This window comes from Drosophila busckii, chromosome 3L, assembly GCF_011750605.1.
Source record: "Drosophila busckii strain San Diego stock center, stock number 13000-0081.31 chromosome 3L, ASM1175060v1, whole genome shotgun sequence".
NCBI lineage: Eukaryota > Metazoa > Arthropoda > Insecta > Diptera > Drosophilidae > Drosophila > Drosophila busckii.
The window spans coordinates 14490805-14497526 of record NC_046606.1 but is presented as its reverse complement, the minus strand read 5'-3'; positions in this window follow the sequence as shown (position 1 = coordinate 14497526).

Here is a 6722-nt window from a genome sequence, read left to right as displayed (position 1 = left end):
CATCTAAAATATTTCAGCAATTTTTCCAACAGACAGCAGAGTTTACTATGCTTAAGCAATAGCTTTTATATTTTAGTATTTTTTTTTCATTTATTAAATATGATACCATCTAGGCAATAATATTAAAATTAAATTACTATAGACTTTCTCATTAAAAGTTAGTGCATTCGAGTTTAAGAATCCAACTTATGCATATAACATATTTATCGATTAAATATATATATTTTTTTATATATGTATTTATTTACGATCTATGTATTTAGGATAATAAGTAAATGCTATGATTATTTATATATTAACAGGGATTTTACAGTTTTGGCTACCACTTCTTGGGTGGTCTAAAGGGAAGGTCAAGTGGGTGGTGTCTTTTCAGTCGTCTTTGGTGCTGGCTGTAGTAGAGGAGATTAACGGCCAGTGGGTTGGTGTGCTTATCCAGTCTCTGCTGGTATTTCAGGCTATGCCTCTTAACTTCTTCGGTTACGCTGAGTACTCTAAAGTCCTTGTAAATGACCTGATTTTTAACGTAGTATGGTGCTTTTGCTATTTTTCTCAGCGTAATGGAGCTTTGGAAGCACTGGACTATATCAATGTTCGATGTCGATATCCCACAACTGGATGCCATACGTCTATATGGGCTTGAGTATCGCTCTGTATAGTAATACCTTGTTTTGAAGGCGCAGCTGCGGTCTGTAGGCCAGCAGCCAATAATATAAAAATTGAATTATTAAAAGCTAGTGCATCGATTAAAGAACACAACTCCAAAGAGTACAGTCGCATTCATGTGTTTTTAGAAGCTAAGCTCGGGAATGAGAATCAGTTATCCAGTATTATCATCAATTTAAATAGTTAACTCATATTTCCAAGGTATAGAGAGTTCTTTTGATTTAATATATGCTTATTGTTACGTTGAGCAACCAATTCAATGGTTATGAAAAGTAGGGACCGGCAGTAGTAACAAACATGACATGGAAGTTATGTTTCCAACGATGTGAGGACCAGGGGTCGTTCCTTGTAGCGACTTGAATACCGATTAATTTGCTCCCTCACTGTGAGGATGTGGAGGTCGTTTGCGATATCATTATTCCTCGAGGTGTAGACAGTATGTAAACAATAATATTTATATTTATAAACTGGCCTAATCTATTCTATATAACTAATGTGCATTACCGAAAGTATTTTCGACGAAACTTAATGGTTTATTTTATTCTCTTTAATGGTTTATTTTTATGACATTATGTCATAAGTGTGTCACAGGACTAAAGACCGCATTTACTAAATAGCAGTATATAGCCGGGGCATATGGTATATTCCGGAATTGCACTTTACCCAGACGAGAGCTATATAAAGAATATCGAAAGCTCAGTTTCGCAACATTACAATAATTCATTCAGCGAATAGCATATCCGAACGATGCAGTGCATCATCTGCGGTCATCCAAATAAAATTGATCTGGCAATGTGTAAGCTGTAGCTCTGTTCAACGGCAACGAAGCCTGTGAAGCTGCAAGCAACGGCTGCAATCATATTCGGCACTACATAATAATAAATTCAAGTCCGTATAATTTTATTAAAAGTAAGAGTATTTGTAGCATACTTACTAATGTATATTTACTTTAAGTCTTACGTATATTGGACGATTCTAACTTGGAAATCGAATTTAGCTAGTCCGATACATTTGATCGGCTATTTATTATTTAAATTTTATTGTACGATATTCCCAGCATTCCAGAATAAGCTAATGAATCTTCTCAACATAACAATAAGTCAAAAATGTATCTAAGCTATAAACTAATGATACTGATGATTGATCATTAAATAAAATCAATACGCATTTCACTTTATGTCTTGACGCAATAATAAAAAAATTAAATAAATTATGTAGTTAGAAGCTGCAGCAAGAATTTACAAGCTTTGTAGTGTATTTTATTTGTTAAAGAAATTTTAATTTTTATCAGTTAGAGCAACAATAAATCTACAGATGTGTATAACAACTAACATCTTATGCTGTGATCTATGCTAAACTAAAAATATATGTTAAACGCTTACAAGTAATTCAATAATATAAGAATGCGACAAAAAACAAAAACTAAAATAGCTATTGCAACAAAATCAACTGGACTGACTTAAGGGATAATAAAATACTTCTTCTATTTAGAGCTGTTTTTGGAAACAGTCTTGAAGAAGCCTTTAGAGCCTTTCAGATCTCTTTGCCAGACACAAGTGTGTTTGCTCTGTCACATGCGAGTCCTTAAGCCTCGGCTGCTGTCAGTTGTTTTTTCTGTTTCGAATGTCAGTTCTTGTTTTGTTTTTGCTATTATCCTTTTGCCTTTTGCCGGGCATGCCTGCTCCAAAGACAGCAGAAACTCAAGCGTGCAGTGCTTGAAGAGCTCTTCACGCTTTCAAAAGCTGGCAGCGTTTGAGTGGTATGCTGTCCACTTCGATTTGTAGGTTAACAAACGCCTATGCAATGGTGCAAGGAATCTCCCTGGGGCACTGACTTGGGTTCTCTGCTCCTTTTGTGCTACTTTGCCTATTGCTGTTACGTTTTGTAGTTCTTCCTTTATTTTTTTCTGCTAGCTCTAGTGGCAATGTCCATTTCCTGTCGCCATTTCTTTGGCTGGCTGTTTTGCATTGACGCTGCTGCTGCTGCTGCTGCCAATTTGAACTCTTTCACTTTGCCAGCGGATGTCCTTTAACGTGGTTTCCAGACCGCTGCCCACACGTTTTCTTCACGCTATTTCAATAATTTCACTTTGAAATTTCCGTACTCGCTGTTTGCCTGTCACTGTTAAATCGCAAGCCAATATGCGCTATTTTTTTTCAGACACTTTAGTTTTTCTTCTGCATGGCTGCCATGTATATTTTTTTTTTCTGGTTGCAATCTTTGAGCTTGTCAAAGCGGAAAGGGCTTTCATTTCCGCCTTGCAAGAGTGGGCCAGAGCAATAACGAAATGAAAGCAGCGTGTGAAAGTCACTTAAATCAGTGGAAAAACAGTGGCGTGACGATCAATTTGTTTTTAAGACAATCAGAAGCCCAAGTTAATTAAAATATGCAGAGCTGCAAATTAAAAGTATCTAACGAATTAATAGAATACATACATTTAATATAAGAACGTCTCTTTGATTAGTCAACAGCAGCGGCTCGTATCTGAGAGCCGAAGCGCTCCATAGGCCGCCGAGGCTGCTCAGGCATTGATAAATATTTACGTTAGTACGCTTTTTTCAATATATATACACACACTCTAAAATATATATTTTTGTATTTGTACATATTTATTTCATATACATATATTTAAAATGACAGCCAATGGGCGTCGAGCACGAAGCGGCGGCCTCTCCAAGCGCACGAAGCTCACACAGTTCGAAAAAAAGCAAAGGAGAAAGCAAATCAAATTAAATATGCAAAATATACAAAAATATACACAAGCAACAGCACACATAGACCGCATGGGTGTTAACAGTTATTTATGTTTTAGTTGGTTTGTTATTTTGGTTGCGGCACGTGTCACTCAACACAACGTGCGAACACTCACGTAGCCGTCGTTTTTGCATGCGTGTGTGTGTGTGTGTGTACAACAACAAACAAGTTGGCCAAAAGGCCTACCAACCAACAACAACTGGGTAGCCGAATATTAAAAATGCGTTCGTGGCGCCGCCTACCACGTGACGTCATCCAGCAACAACACTTGCACTTGCTCTTTAGTTGCACATCTTTCAGCTGCTTGTTGTTGTTGTCGTTTTTTCTTTGGTTGTTGCTTATTTCGTTTGCTTTTTTCTTTTCGTTTTGCAACGTTTTTGCTCTTTTTGCTCGTCCCCAATAAGCGGCGGCGTCGGCGACGTCTAAGAGCGAGAGAGCGCCCCGCCACAGCCACAGCTACAGCCACAGAGCAGCAGTATTCGTATTCGGCTCGGTACACTCACTCGCTCGCTCACTCGTTTGGGTTTGGGTGGGGGCGATGGAGGGAGCGCAAGCTCCCACTCACTAGCTGCTTGACTGCTCTTGAAGCTTGCGCGCTCGCTCCCACCCATGCAGCCAGCCGTTTGCCAGGTCTGTGCTGAAGGCGTGGCCAAGTGTTGTTGTCGTCGTCGTCGTCGTCGTAGTTTTTCTCTGCTCTTTTTCTGCCTGGTAGTTGGCCTAAGCAGCAGCGGCAGCAGCAGCAGCAGCCATGAATGGTTGCAAATAAGGAAAAGAAGATGTCGCCAGAGGGTTGCGCTCAAAACTATTCGCAACATTTTCTTACTGGGCCATTACCACTGCAGCAGCAGCAGCATCAGCTCTCTTTCTTGATGCCAAAAAAAAGAAGAATGTTGTTGTTGTTGCTGCTGCTGCGGCTGCAATGGGCCCATTTGTAGGCGCCTGTTTTGCTGTTGCATATGCGTGTCTTGAACGTTATTCGCGATTTCTATATATGCATATATACGCTGGATTGGCCGACAAGCGACCGATAAGAGGGCACGCATTTTGCCTGCGTGTGCGTGTGTGTGTGCCCTAATCAACGAAATAGGAAATGCTAGGCTTAGTTGCTTAGATTAGTTTGGGCTTGCATTTACTTTAAGCATGTGCTCTAGCCCTGTCAAGATCGAAATTAACCAGCAAGTGCAGGCAGTGAGCAAAGAGAGAGCGCAAGCATTGGCCGCTCTCTTAAGCAAGCAACCACCAGAGCGCGCTCTTAGGCATGCGACGAATTCGCCGCAATAACCGGAATATATGGCCACGCTCTCCCGCTCACGCTTTGCTAGCGCTGTCGACGTCGACGCTTGGTGTGCGCTGCGACTGCGACGCTGGCAGCGCAGTGCTGGCTGCGCTTGGCGTTTCATTCATTGTGTCTGATAGATACATTTGCCGAGCATTCAGTTCGTATTTAAACTTTCGTCGTGAATGCAACGTTTGTGAGCAGCGAATTAAAGTACTAGCAACAAAGCAACAATCAACAAACAATAAGAAGTGAAAACGAATGTGCATAAAAATAAAACGAGAAAAAAAGTAACGCTTATTGGAGAACATTAGAGAAAAATATGCAATTCAAGTTGTATATAATATAAACAATAAACATAACATGGTAAAATATTTTGTGTTATTTGTTGAGGCGCACAAGAAACTAAACAAACTGTTGTACAACAAACAAAATAAGAACAACAACAACAACAATAGCACATCAACCACAGCAACATAACAAATTGCGACACTTTTTTAATCGCTTTTTTTGGATATTATTTGTACAATTCGAGAGAGAGCTAAGGGACGGTGCGCTGAGTGTAGACCCGTGGTATTGTATTGTAATTGGCGATAAAATAAGTTAATTATTATTATAAATAATGATAGTGTAGTGGCAAATGACAAGTTATTGACTGGCCGTGGCGCTGTCGGCGTGGCTGGGTTCGCCTGGCTGTGCTTGGTAAACTTTGCAGAAAGGGTGACTATGCAAGTTTATATTTTTGCCGCACAATAAAAAACGATTTTTCCCTTTGAGAAACACAACATCTCACAACAATAAAATAAATAAATAAATTATCAAAGTGCGTCGCACAAAATTGCAGCAACAACACTTGCTAGCGTACAAAATTGTAATTTATTAATTTATAACGTGCAACCAACAGTCCTCACCCAGCTCCAGCCCCCCACTCCCCCATCCCCCCACACTGCTAAACCAACGCAGCACACTAAGCTCCACACACACACACACAGTGAGGGTCATAAAAAGTTGTTGTTGTTGCTGTTGCTGTTGCTGTTGCTGTTGCTCTTGTCTTGAGCTGCGCCAAGTTTTTGGGCGCTCAGCAAAACGCAGCAAGCAAAAAGCGAAACTTACGCGAAAGTCCTGTGAGCTTTTTGCCAGCTCCTTTAGCTTGCTCCTTGGCTTTGCCTTTGCTTGCGCCTTGCTCTGCGCTCTGCGCTCTGCCGTCTGCTGTGGGTGGCGCGCCAAAAAACACACAGAATTTTGTAAACACACAGACACAGACAGAGACACAGACACAGATACGAAACTCGGGCCGTTAAAAGCCAACAACGAGGCAGAGGCAACGGCAGCGGCAGCGGCAGCGGCAGCGGCTTGTGTAATTTATTACTTGCTGTATAAATAATAAATAAACATAAATAAATAAATACAAAATATATATATATAAACCTATATACATATATATAAGTATATTGTATAAAAGTCTCGCCCACACGCTGTGCGCTGCTCCCTCTCCCTCACTCTCTGTGTGTGTGTGTTTCAGTGTCTGTGTGTTTGTGCGCTGCTACAACAACAACAAATTGTTGTGCAAACTTCGAAGGACTCGTAAATTAAATAAATAAAAATAATAAATATTAAAATATAAAAAAAAAAACTACGTTACACAACTTGGACTGCAGTGTGTGCCCTTGCGCGCTCGCATGTGTGTGTGTGTGTGTGTGTTTGTTATTATTATTATTGTTGGTCTTGGTAGTTGCTGCCTGCCTGCCTTTTTATTTTTAATGCGCATTGTGCTTGTGTGTGTGTGTGTTGTTTTTTTTTGGTTTTTACTTTTGTTGTTGTTTCATGCTTTAATGTTTATTTTATGCCGCAGCAGCTGCGCGCATTATAAATAATTAATCAAAATATATAACAACAACAACAACAATAAGGAAACAAACAGGCTTCATTTTAATTTTCAAGTTTCCTCGCACAAATAAAATACACTCCAAAAACAGGAAATACCTCAGCACACATAAGAATAAAAAATAAAAAGAATAAAAAGAATAAA